Raw genomic sequence first — 14,889 nt, 5'->3', positions numbered from 1 at the left:
TGTCAGGATGTGGCTCTTACTCTCACATCTCCTCTGACCCTGATACTAAGTTGATATCTGTCCAGCAGATCTGTGCGGCATCTCAGCATCTAACCTGGGTAACTGCTTAAGCCATTGTCTTGAAGTAGAGCAATCCAAAGCTCATCTAACTTGACACAGGCCTATTACTGGGGAGAGAGACACAGCATTAGTTTGGGGCTAAGTTGTCCTGTTCAGGATGAATAACTCAGCTGAACAACTATAAAATTTTCTTTTCATATTGTACCTGAAGTAAATTATATGTAATTTCATTAAAAGAAAGGAATGGCTTAAGTGACCAGTAAAAGCATCTTTTGGTTCTACTGGTTCTTGGTAACCACTGCAGCATTTCTAATGGAGCCCACATTCGTGTTTGTTTACATACTCATTTGTTTAAGATACAAACTACTGAGTTCTTGCAATGTGACAGGCACAATGTAAAATCATATTAACAAAGCAAGCAATGTGCCCCATATCCCTTCAATTTCCTTCTAGAGGTTTTAGGAATGGAAACTACATTTAATGCTGCTACATTAATGTATCTTGTATTTGCCTGTCCTGTGAAACAGAACCTTGAATTCTCTGATAAGCATGATGGCAGCAGAGTACAGATAGGCAGCTCTTCTGGAGAGGGTCTATTTGGAAAGTGATTAGCATTTGAATTGAGAAATGATTGATGACTGAGGACAATAAAGTGTATAAGGTAGGGGTTCCAAAAAAGGAAGGCTGACTTTTAAAGCATTTGATAAATGTCTGACGGATTTCACCTCACAGATCCACTCTTTCTTATTCTAAAATGTCTGTTCCTTCCTTTATTCCATGCCATCCCCAAAACTGTCTACTGTTCCCGGGTACACACACACACACACACACACACACACACACACACACGCTCAAACACCAACTGTCACCATTCACCCTAACCCCCTCCCCCAAAAACACAGATTTAGGGTATTAAAAATTATTTTTTCCTCACATACACACACACAAAACAAGTCTGCTGAATTAATATCATTACAAAATTGTCTGTTTTAATGGGTGATAATTGTTCTGAAGGAAACTGTCTGCATGTATTTTATCGATCACCTTTAGGAAGCCCAGTAACCTATAGAATTCCAGATACTTTTTAAGGAAAAGAAAGAGGTTCTGATATTGCAAACTGTGAAAGGCCACACAAGTGTTATTTTTAGGGAAAAAAAACCCACATTTTATACTTAAAAAAAAAAGACACCATCCAAATTAATGTTTAAACTAGGTAAAAACACACAAATTAAACTCAGATTCCCCCCCCCTCCCTTTTGAAATCAAGAAAAGGAAAGGTTCCCAGGTCCATGGAGAGCACAATTGCCCCTGATCCTGGAAGAATGACAGTGAATGAGATGAAGAGACCACGTGGCAAGTCATAACACAAGTTTATCTTCCATCTGGGAATTATGTGGATGTGTCTTTCACTGAAGCTCTGTGACCATGATTTGGTCAAAAAACCTTATGACCTGGTATCATTTCCTGAAAGCACAATGTAAAAAGTGTTTTATACCAACCCAGTAGACGTTTTCAGCTCTCATGGAAACGAAGTAGGCAATTCAAGAAGAAAGCTATAGGTGGTTACACGGTTCACCTCTCCTCTGGATTTACACCAATTGCTTTGTGTTCAGGTTTTCAACCCCTTTGGCAATGCTACTTGCCAGAAACCCTTAATAGAGCTGAAGAGAAGCAAAACTGTCAGCTGCAATAGAAGGCCACAACAGATGAATAATATATTTCCAAATTAATTGAGTATGAACAGTTGGCCATGTCTGCCAGGTTTATTTTATTGTATGATTTGCAGGCTAATAATGAAGACTGAGTTCTTAATTATAGGATTTGCATTCCTCTACTCCATCATAAAATCTCAGACAAAAGCTGTTTTTTCCTTTACTGAAATAAGGATTTGAATGCATGATAGGGAAGTGGGGATGGGTGGCAAACGTAAAGCCTTTTTAAATAGTATTTGAGGTCTAAAGGTCCCTCTCAAGTTACCAAAAACTATCAGTAATAAAATTCAGCTCTTGGCCCCACAAGTCTAGATGCTCCATTTTTTGTACTACAGGCAGGAAAGAAAATGCGGAATACTTTTTTTAAAAATGAAGAAACCCATCTTAGGGGAAGATGGTGGAGTAGGAGGACCCTAAGCTCATCTTGTCTCATGGATACAACTAGATAACACCCACATCCATGCAGATAAGCCAGAAAACAGCCCAAAGATGGGCAGAACAGACTCTCCACAGCTAAATGTACAGAAGAGGCCACATCCAAGAGGGTAGGAAAGATGGAGGCATGGTCGGGACCTAAAGGGCCCTGTGGGACTGTCCACAGGATGGAACAACACAGAAGCCAAGAAGGAAAAGAAATAAACCTTAACACCAGGTACCCAAGGCATGGGGAATCCCCATAACATTTAGTTTTGAAACCCAGCGGGGCATAATTTCAGGAGTTCTTATAATCAGCAGGTCTTAACACCTGGAACCTTATAAATCAGCAGGCTTGGCTTTGGGAAAGCCAGGAGGGTGATGGGAAACTGAGTTCTTGCCCTTAAAGAGACAGCACAACAAACAGCCCCACTGATATACAGCACGGAAGCAGCAGTCTGGAAAACCCCTGGGGTACACCAAAAGGAGATTTGTTTACTAATCTCAGAGTCTATCCTGGAGGAGCAGAGATCACTGGGAAACTTCTCTAGGAACAAAAGAGCTGGTGGGCACCATCTCCCTCTCCCACCTTCCAGCCTAGACGCATAGACACCTGCTGAACCAGGACAGTGCCAATACTCACTACCTAACTTGCTAACAGCACACTCTGCCCACGTATTCTCCTGCAGACCAGCCCACTCCAGCTAGGCCCACATCCTCCCCCACAGCACAACTGTGCAAACCTTGCTAACAACATGTGTCCAGCCTCTGCCTTCTCCTGAAGACCTGCACTCATCCAATATACCATTGGCTAGAACCCATCCAAAGTGATGCCACAAGCCTGGAAGTGTGCAAGCAGCCCCTACAGGGACCAGTACCATTCCAAAGTGACTCCTGCCCCAGAGAGAGAAGAGGAAAACCATACATACCAGTCCAACTGCAGCCCCAGCAGTGGACCGGGGACACACGTCAGGTCTGTCTACAGGCCCTGCCCACCAACAAAAGCTTTTCAGGGGACCACACAGGGAGGGCACCCTGCAATTCACTGGAACTGCAGCTCTGGCAAATGCCTCATCTGACCCAACTCAAGTCCAAGGCAGTCCCGGATTGGCCCATTAACAACACAGGGGCCAAACCCTGCACAGTAGACAAAGAGAGCCATTGCAGATGAACAAACTGAAAGAAAAAGTGGTTCAGCCACAACAGCAGGGTGCATGCAACACACATAGGAGATATCTCAGAGGCACCAGGTTCTGGTGAACAGGGGACACAGCACTACAGAGCACTAGAGGATCTCTTCTTCACAAGGCCACTAGTTTCAAGAACAGGAGATGGAGCTGCCTTTCATAACATAGGAAATAGACACAGAGAATTAGACAAAATGAGGAAACAAAAAATATATATATCTAAAATAAAAGAAGAAGGGGTGCCTGGGTGGCTCAGTCAGTTAAGCATCCGACTTCGGCTCAGGTCACGATCTCACAGTTTGTGAGTTCAAGCCCCACATCGGGCTCTGTGCTGACAGCTCAGAGCCTGGAGGTTGCTTCGGATTCTGTGTCTCCCTCTCTCTCTGCCCCTCCTCTGCTCATGCTCTGTCTCTGTCTCAAATATAAATAAAACATTAAAAAAATGTTTTAATAAAAGAAGAGGACAAAGCAAGGGAGCTAAACAAAACAGAACAAATTAATATGCCTGATAGAGAATTTAAAGTAATGGTCACAAAGAGACTCACTGGACTTGAAGAACGAGTAGAAGACCTCAGTGAGACCCTCAACAAAGATAGAAAACATTAAAAAGAACCAACCAGAGATGAAGAACTCAATAATTGAATTTAAAAATATATATATTACATGAAATAAATAATAGACTAGAGGAAGCAGAACAACAAGTCAGAGGCCTGGAAGACAGAGTCATGGAAAGCAATGAAGCTGAACAGGAGAGAAAAATTAAAATAGACTTAAGGAACTCAGTGACTCCACCAAGCATAATAACATTCACATTATAGGGATCTCAGAAGAAGAAGAGAGAGAAAAGGGGGGAGAAAGTATATTCAAAGACATAATAGCTGAGAACTTCCTGAATCTGAGGAAGGAAACAGAAATCCGGATCCAGGAAGCACAGAAAGCCCTCAACAAAATCAACTCAAAGAGGTCCTCATCAAGACACACAGTTAATTAAAATAGCAAAAAAGTAGTGATAAAGATGGAATTTGAAAAGCAACAAGAGAAAAGAAAACAGTCACATACAAGGGAAATCCCTTAATGCTATCAGCTGATTTGTCGGCAGAATTTTGCAGACAGATGAGAGTGACATGATATATTCAAAGTGCTGAGAGAAAAAACCCCTGCAACTAAGAACTCTACACAGCAGAACTATCATGGAGAATAGAAGGAGAGATAAAGAGTTTCCCAGACAAATCAAAATTAAAGGAATTCAAGCCCTACTAAACCAGCCCTACAAGAAATATTAAAAGGGACTCTGAGTGAAAAGGAAAGACCATAAACAGTAGTAAGAAAAATAGGAAGCAAAAAAGCAGTAAAATTAAGTATACCTATAAATATCAGTCAAAGGATTAAAAAAATAGAATGATGTAAAGTATGACACCATATACCTAAAACATGTGGGAGAGAGGAGAAAAAAATGAAATTAAACTTACATGGCCATCATCTTGATATAGACTGCTATATGCAGAAGATATTATATACAAACCTGCTGGTAACCAAGATCAAAAATCAGTAATAGATCTGCAAAATTAAAGAGAAAGGAATCCAAATACATCACTAAAGAAAGCCAGCAAACCATGAGAAGTGAGCAAGAGAAGAAAGCAACACAGAAGAACTACAAAAACAATCATAAAATAGGTAACAAAATGGCAATAAATACATGCCTATCAATAACTGCTTTGAATGTAAACAGACTAAACACTCTCATCGAAAGACACAGGGTGACAGAATGGATTCAAAAAAGCAAGACCCATATATGAGATTCATTTCAGACCTAAAGACACATGCAGATTGAAAATAACAAGATGGAAAAAGATTTATCATGCAAAAGGAAATGAAAAGAAAACAAGAATAGCAATACTTGTATAAAATACTTTTTTTTTTTCAAAGTTTATTTATTTTTGGGACAGAGAGAGACAGAGCATGAACGGGGGAGGAGCAGAGAGAGAGGGAGACACAGAATCGGAAACAGGCTCCAGGCTCCGAGCCATCAGCCCAGAGCCTGACGCGGGGCTCGAACTCACGGACCGCGAGATCGTGACCTGGCTGAAGTCGGACGCTTAACCGACTGCGCCACCCAGGCGCCCCACTTGTATAAAATACTTTAAAACACAGATTGTAATGACAGACAAAAAAGGACACTATATAATGAAAAAGGATCCAACAAGAAGATGTAACAACTGTAAATATTTATGGACACAACACGGGAGTACCCAAATACACAAAGCAGCTAATAATAAACATAAAGGAAGTAATCTATAGTAATGCAATAATAGTGGACTTTAACACCCCACTTACATCAGTGGATGTAAACAGAAAATCTAAACAGAAAATCAAGACAGAAACAGTGGCCTTGAATGACACAATGCACCAGATAGATGTAAAACGTACACTTAGAACATCCCATCCTTATACAGCAGAATACACACTCTTTTCAAGGGCACTGGAACACTCTCCAGAATAGAGTACATATTAGACCACAAAACAAGTCTCAACAAATTCAAAAAGATACGCATCTTTTCTGACCAGAACTCTATGAAACTAGAAGTGAGCCAAAAGAAAAAATCTGGAAAGAACACAAATACATACAAGAGTTAAAAAACATGCTTCTAAACAATGAATGAGTCAACCAGGAAATCAAAAAAGAAAGAAAAAAATAAATGAAGACAAATGAAAATGAAAACACAATGGTCCAAAATCTTTGGAATGCAACAAAAGCAGTTCTAAAAGGGAAGTTTATAGCAATACAGGTATACCTCAAGAAGCAACAAATATCTCATATAAACAACCTAAACTGATACCTAAAGGAGCTAGGAAAAAAACAAAAAATAAAATCAAAATCCAGTAGAAGGAAGGAAATAATAAACATTAGAGCAGAAATAACACAATAGAAACGAAAACAAAACAAAACAAACAAAATCAATAGAACAGACAATAAAACCAGGTGGTGGTTCTTTGAAAAGATCAACAAAATTGACAAAGTTTTAGTCAAATTCATCAAAGGGGGGGGGTAATCAAAATCAGAAATGAAAGAGGAAAAATAACAACTGACACCACAGAAATATAAAGGACTATAAGAGAACATTATGAAAAATCATATGCCAACAAATTGGACAACCTAGAAGAAATGGATAAATTCCTAGAAAGTATAATCTCCCAAAACTGAGTCAGAAAGAAAGAGAAAAATCTGAACAGATTATTAGTAACAAATTAAATCCATAACCAAAAAACTCCCAATGAACAAATATGGTCTCACAGGCGAATTCTACCAAACATCAAAAGAAGAGTTAATACCTATTCTTCTCAAACTACTCCAAAAAACAGAAGAAGAAGGAAAGCTTCCAAATTCATTTTATGAGGCCAGCATTAGCCTGATATCAAAACCAGAATAAGACACTACTAAAAACTACCAAAAAACTACTAGAACTGATTAATGAATTCAGTAAAGTCACAAGATACTAAATAATATACAGAAACCCATTGCATTTCTATACACTAATAATAAAGTAGCAGAAAGAGAAATTAAGAAAAAAATCTTACTTGTAACTGCACCTAAAATAGTAAAATACCTAGGAATAAACTTAAGCCAGCAGGTGAAAGACCTATACTTTGAAAACTATAAAACACTGAAGAAAGAAATTGAAGATGACACAAACAAATGGAAAGATATTCCATGCACATGGACTGAATTAACAAATATTGCTAAAATGTCCATACTACCCAATGCAATCTACAGATTTAATGCAATCTCTATCAAAATATCAACAGCATTTTTCACAGAACTAGAACAAAAAATGCAAAAGTTTGTAGGGAAACATGAAACACCCCAAAGAGCCAAAATGGTCTTGAACAAGAACAAAAACTGGAGGTATAACAATCCCATATTTTAAGATGTAATAGAAACCTGTAGTAATCATAACAGTATGGTATGAACAAAAGAATAGACATATAGACTAATAGAAGAGAATAGAAAACCCATAAATAAACCCATGATCACATTGTCAATTAATCTTCAACAAAGGAGGCAAGAATATGCAATAAGAAAAAAAAATAGTCTCTTCAACAAATGGTGTTGGAAAAACCAGACAGCTACATGCAAAAGAATGAAACTGGATACATCACTTCCTCACACCATATACAAAAATAAATTCAAGATGAATTAAATATGAGACTGGAAACCATAAAAGTCCTAGAAGAGACCACAGGCAGTAGTGTCTCTGCCACCATACTGACATTTTTCTTGATATGTGACCTGAGGCAAGGGAAACAAAAGCAAAAGTAAACTATTAGGACTGCATCACAACAAAAAGTTTCTGCACGGCAAAGGAAGTAATCAAAAAACTGAAAGACAACCAAATGAATGGGAAAAGATATTTCAAATGATATATCCCATAAAAGGTTAGTATCCAAAATATATAAAGAATTCATAGAACTCACTACCAAATAATAATAATAATAATAATAACCCAATTAAATAGTGGGAAGAAGACATAAACAGACATTTCTCCAAAGAAGACATACAGATGGCCAACATGAAAATATGCTCAACATCACTCATCTTCAAGGAAATGAAAATTGCAACCACAATGAGACATCATCTCACACCTGTCAGAATGGCTAAAATAAAAAAACACGAGAAACAACGTGTTGGCAGGTTGTGGAGAAAAAAGAACTTTCATGCACTTCTGGTGGGAATGAAAACTGGTGCAGCCACTGTGGAAAAGAGTATGAAGTCTCCTAAGAAATATTAAAAAAAGAATTACCATATGATCCAATAATTCCACTACTGGGTATTTACCCAAAGAATACAAAAACACTAATTTGAAAAGATATATTCACTCCTATGTTTATTGCATCATTATTTATAATAGCCAAATTATGGAAGCAGCCCAAATGTCCACTAATAAATGAATGGATAAAGATGTGGTATAGATCTACAATGCAATAGTATTCCAGCATAAAAAAAAATCTGATATCTTTCCATTTGCAAAAACATGGGTGGATCTAGAGAATATGATGCTAAAATGAAATAAGTCAGAGAAAGACAAATACCATAGGATTTTATTCATACGTGGAATTAAAGAAACAAAACAAATGAATACATTAAAAAGAGAGAGAGAGATCCCAATAGTTCATTTTTGCTTTTAATTCCCTTGCCTTTGGAGATGTGTCAAGTAAGAAATTGCTGCGGCTGAGGTCAGAAAGGCTACTTTTTCCTGCTTTCTCCTCTAGGGTTTTGACGGTTTTCTGTCTCACATTCAGGTCTTTTATCCATTTTGAGTTTATTTTTGTGAATGGTGTGAGAAAGTGGTCTAGTTTCATTCTTCTGCATGTTGCTGTCCTGTTCTCCCAGCACCATTTGTTAAAGAGACTGTCTTTTTTCCATTGGATATTCTTTCCCGCTTTGTCAAAGATTAGTTGGCCATACTTTTGTGGGTCTAATTCTGGAGTCTCTATTCTATTCCATTGGTCTTTGTGTCTGTTTTTGTGCCAATACCATGCTGTCTTGATATGGGTCCTGAGACACTTAACAGAAGACCATGGGGGAGGGGAAGGAAAAAAAAAGAGCTAGAGAGGGAGGGAGCCAAAACATAAGAAACTCTTAAAAACTGAGAACAAACTGAGGGTTGATGAGGGGTGAGAGGGAGGGGAGGGTTGGTGATGGGTATTGAGGAGGGTACCTGTTGGGATGAGCACTGGGTGTTGTATGGAAACCAATTTGACAATAAATTTCTTATTAAAAAATTAATAAATAAAATAAAATAAAACAGAGAGAGAGAACGAGACAAACAAAAAAAACAGACTCTTAATTGTAGAGAACAAATTTATGGTTACTGGAAGAAAGCTGGGTTGGCAATGAGTGAAACAGGTGAAGGGCATTAAGAGTACATTTATCGTGATGAGCACTGAATAATGTATAGAATTGCCACATCACTATATCGTATACCTGAAACTAATGTAACACTGTATGTTAACTGTAATGGAATTAAAATATAAGGAAATAAACCTATGTTATCTCCATCACTTGAGAGAGGCACTGAGTAATTTCATGGTGTGAATTTTAGTTTGAACTAAACACCAAGTGTAAGTGATTTAAAGTTATGAGGTGACAGGTTGAGAACAGAGATATACTGCCGAAACTCCAGAACAAAATGGATCTAACAGGTTCATAGTTAAAGAGAATTCAGAGGGTTAACCTCCAGAGCCCTTTGATGCAACATGCTGAGCAAATGCATACCCCTGCACTTACCAGCACGGATGTACTGATGCACAAGGTATAGCCTTACACAAACGTGTGGGCTAGACCAGTTGTGGTAAACCAAAGCATAGGGTTGGCTATTGCCAATATTTTAGAAAGATACAAAAGGAAAGAAGACACAACTTGCTCCAGGCAAGTGGATTTCTTTGGGACAGAGAACTGGAGAGAGGCCACCACACAAGAAGGTTCTTGAGGGTAAAAGAAATTGGAGTTTGCGAAAGGACTGGATTTTAAATGTTAGCTATTGGTTAAGGAAAATGTTGAATAGAGAGCAAGAATGCATATCTGTCAAAGTGGCTGAAAAAGAAGAAGACTGGAATATCCATTTCAGTGGTTCTCGAACATGAGCATGCATCAGAATCTCTGGGCCCCACTCTGATTGGGAGGCCCATATTGAGGCTCAAGAGTGTACATGCCTAACAAGTTCCCAGGTGATGCTGAAGCTGTTGGTCTGGCACCACGTTTTCTGAGAACCACTGACCTACATCAAGGTTTCTCAATCTCAGCATTATTGACATTTGGGATAATTCTTGTTAGGGACTATCTTCTACATTGCAGCTTGTTCACCAGCATCCCTGGCCTTTACCCACTAGATGTCAGTAGTGACCCCTGCACATGTGACAACCACAATGTCTCCAAACATTGCCAAGTGTCCCACAGTGAGGAAAACTGCCCATTGAGAACCACTGATCCTGATAGATAGCAAAAGTGTATCTTTTTTTTTTTTTACCTCTGAATGCAAATTTTTCTATTTCTTCAACGTGAGAAGGTTAACCCTGGTCTTATTTTTATTTTTCTAAAAATCTATTTGGTAACTAAATAGTTCTTTTATTTAAAGGTCAGATGGAGAGATAGGTAAAATTTTTTCAGACTAAGAAAACAAGACTGATGTCTCGGTTCTGATTTATTAGGCTACAAAAGGACACAAAGCAACATTTAGCTGCTCATTCTATGACATACGGTCTTTCCCTAAATCTCAGATATCTGGGTATGACTGAGATGTATTCCTTAAAGTGCTTTCAAATTCAAATATTTTATCCAACCTACAGTAATAGCTACAGAAAAGATTCTAGACTCACCTAACACCAGGAAAATGATGACGAACACAATCATGACAAAAAAAAAAAAAAAAAAGAATTAACATACTTTAAAAAAAATCCCAGGATGAAAGATATTATCCAAGTCAGGTAAAATGTCTAGGAGAGAGGTAAAACACACTGACACTAAAAGCAAATATAATGCAACCGTTCATACACAAAACTTTCTATTTAAAAAATAAATCAAATGTAAACATAAGTCTTTGGGATGGAGATACTACTGAACACATTAAATAAATAAATAAATAAATAAATAAATAAATAACTCCAAACCAATTGCCCTCAAGTAACACAATATGCAAACATTTCTTCTTTTAGAGTTCATAAAAATGTTAATTTAATATTAAATTTAATTTTAAAGATTATAAAGATTACTGGTAAAGAGGACACCAAAAGTCATTCCCACAGCTCACAAGACAACAGCAACAAGATTGTCTGTCCATCCCTCTATCCTTTCTAGCACAAACTTCTGGTTTTGTTTGATAGAAGGAACTAATAAGGTTTATCATTACATTAGGGTCTTAGTGTACAAATTATGCTAAAGGAAACAGTTTAAATAGGAATTCCATTTCTAATTCAATAGCTTCCCAATCACTCTCTTTTTTCCTTTACTTTGGAGCACTCCTATTTCATAGTTTGCTCTATTTTCCATTATTTGTTTGGTCTGTTTAGTATAAATGAACACATTCAAGCCACACAGTGAAGCCCTATAAGATTAAACAGCAGGGTGCCTGGGAGCCTCAGCAGGTTAGGCATCTGACTTCAGCTCAAGTCATGATTTCACAGTTCTAGAATTCAAGCACCATGTCAGGCTCTCTGCTGTCAGTGCAGAGCCTGCTTTAGATCCTCTAGCTCCCCCCCTCTCTCTCTGCTCCTCCCCCACTCTCTCTCAATAAATAAATAAATAAATAAATAAATAAATAAATAAATAACATTAAAAATATATTACACAGCAAACATATCAAGCCAAGGTTTCGAGAGATGCCTTGAGGCTATATTTAGACTATAAATTGGTGACTATAAACTATAATTTGGTGACTTTTAAAAGAAGAGAACTTGGGAGAAGGATTTAATTTTTTTCCTGCATATACAGATTGGCTACAAGGCCCAGAAAGAGTGGTAGAACAGAAGAGTGAGCTCTGTTCAGAAGAGATTTATCAGAAGCTTTTGAGGAAAAATAAGAAGACAAAGGATCCACAGACCTTAATGGACCTTGGACTTTGGACCCCATGTAACTTATCATCTAGTGATAAGGGATTGAATGTCAGAACTTATGGCTCAAAACAATGGTTATCAGTGCGGCAGGTGGAAATAAGGGTGGAAGGGAAGGTAGGAGGGACCATCCATTGTGTTTAGTGCAACTGAAAACTATAAAAGATATTTTATATACGCTGTGCAACTGAATTATTTTAAAATATCTCATTTTATTTTAAAAAATCAAGAATTCTAAACATGTCTTTTATCAGATGCGCCTTCACCTAAGTGGATCCTGGCAGCCACCAGGTCACCATACAGCTTTTCACAGGAAAAAAAGACTGTTGGTATTAGTATCCGTTTGTAACACTACTTGCTAGATAAAAGAGGGATGTGGCAGCCATAGAATTTACTTCCTAGTTACATATGTATCATATTCAGCAAGTACAACATACATAATATTGCTTGAATGCTTTTTGATCTTTGAGTGTGGATTGATAGTTACAAAAGATATTAGTGGATATTATGAAATAAATAAATAAATAAATAAATAAATAAATAAATAAATAAATAAAATAGTTTTATTATAAAATAGTTTTATTTTCAAATGGAATTAACCACTGAATTAAACCAATTCAAAAGTATTTCTTCACTGCACAAGTTTTCAGACCTTTAATATCTTAATTATCCTTCAAGAGTGATATATATTATGTAAAAATTCCCAAAATCATTTTATCATGAACCTCCATTTGTTTAAAAAAAAAAAAGGCATCCTGGGAGACCATATGCCAGCAGAACACAGCCTAGAAAACACTGAAGGGCATATCTTTGATTGCATTTTATATTTCAATGCCATTTTCATGTTGGGGACAAAGTATGACAATAGTGCATGTAGCTTTCAGTAAATATTAGCTCATATATTTCCTCTTTTGTCCACATAGGATCTTATCCCTGGCCTTATCCTGATACTCTTGGGTGTACAAGATTAGTGCTGAAGAAAGTGAGAATTTTGTCTGTGTAAGACTTTCTGGATTGGACCCAGAGGTTTTTAACTGCTTTAGTCAATTACTTGTTCCTCAAAGCCTGGGGCATCACACCAAAATTGTTTAATTGAGTTGAAAAAGGTTATTTACAGTATTTTCCACATAACTGACTTTTTCAGCCAACTGATTTGCATATAGTATAACATTGCTAATTTATACTAATGACTGAGAGAACACTGGAGATTACAAATTTAAGAATTAGCAAGTACAGTAAGTGAAAGCATGAAATTAAAAGCAATTAGAGCTGTCTCATCACAAAGGGACTTGATTAGTCCATGCTTATTATTTATGGTAGTGATTTATAATACACCATCATTTATTTTGTAATGAAACCTTTCACAATGTGACATTTTACTATCATCCTACAAGAAAGATGGACAAAGCTGCCAGAGAGTTGGTAAAGCTTGTCAGATTTCCTGATGGGCCCATTCATTCACTCAGCATTTACTGTACTATGTTCCTGCCCTGTGGAAAGTACCTTTAAGCATAATTTTAACAGCTTTGGTCTATTACTGTAAGACTAGTAGGCTTTCACTAGACCCTCAAAAGCACTGAAAATACAAAGAAGAAAATAGAACAAGAGCAGCAATAATCCCATCACCTAGCGATGACCACTGCTAACATTTGCTATGTTTACTTTCAATATTATCCTATGTATACATGTGAAGAAATTGTCAAGTATGTACATATCTTTGCATAACTGGGATCATGTTTTGTTTTTAATTTTGTGTTCTTGTTCTTCACTTAGCTGTTGATGAGAACATAGCAAGTTATATACATAACTTAATTATTGCTGCACATTTTAAGTGGATCTTAGCGGCTCCTGGGTGCCTTAGTCTCTTGGTTGAGCATCTGACTCTTGGTTTCAGCTCAGCTCACGATCTCATGGTTTATGGGTTCGAGCCCCGCATCCAGCTCCACACTGAGAATGGGATTCTCTCTCTCTCCCTCCCTCTCTCTCTCTGCCCCTCCACTGCTCATGCTCTCTCTTTCTCTCTCTCTCTCTCAAAATAAATAAATAAATAAACAAACAAACAAACAAATAAATAAATGTAGATCTTAAAGTCATTTATGTCAGCCCAGTCAATACTTAGGAATCAGCAGTTGGTTAGCTCCAATTATTTGAAAATAAATTAAAATAATTCCAATAGTCTAAACTGGTTTTGCATCATTAGAAGTATGTCATTTGTACATTTTTCTGAATAGCTGAAATTGACTCGGTTTGGAAGCCTAGACAAATGCAGTTCAAACGTGGCATTACTCGCACTTGCTACCAAATATTCCCTGTGTGAGCAGCAGCAACTTCAGGGAAACAGGAACACGCACTGGCTCCGTCTATACTTAGCCCTCTAATGAAATCGGGCTTCCTCAGTTGTTAAGCTGCGCTATAATTTCCATAGTCAATTTCATCCCACTTCTATTTTGGGGAACTTCGATTAGAAGTTCCAGAAAAGTAAGTCTTATTTCCATTGTTACTATTGCTAATTCACAGGTGAATTAATTGCGGCACTAAGTGGTAGGTGACTTTTATAGGACCGCATTGGAATTGAATTTCTTGGCATTCCTAAGGGTTGTGGGTTTTTGTTTTTTTTTTATCCTAGATGTCCTACACACTTTCTCAACTGAAGACTAAAGTTGTGCCTAAAGGAAACAGATGTGGTGCAGTCATTCTCAATAGAAGCTATAGCCACCACACGAGAATAATTGGCATTAATTAATGTGTTTAACAGCTTTAAGCTGACTATGCATTTGCACAACTCCCTAAAAGCTTCCTAACAGCATCCTCTGAAGTGTACCTAACAATCTCTTTGAAAGTCCCTTAGAAGTTCTTCAGTCATCTCGATAGAAATATTTTGCCCACTGTAATGAAAGCGCATTAACGTTTAG

The sequence above is a fragment of the Lynx rufus genome, unplaced genomic scaffold (genome assembly GCF_022079265.1).
Source record: "Lynx rufus isolate CCGP_SWC_20201006 ecotype Redwood Valley unplaced genomic scaffold, mLynRuf1.p SCAF_4, whole genome shotgun sequence".
NCBI lineage: Eukaryota > Metazoa > Chordata > Mammalia > Carnivora > Felidae > Lynx > Lynx rufus.
This window is presented reverse-complemented; position numbering follows the sequence as displayed.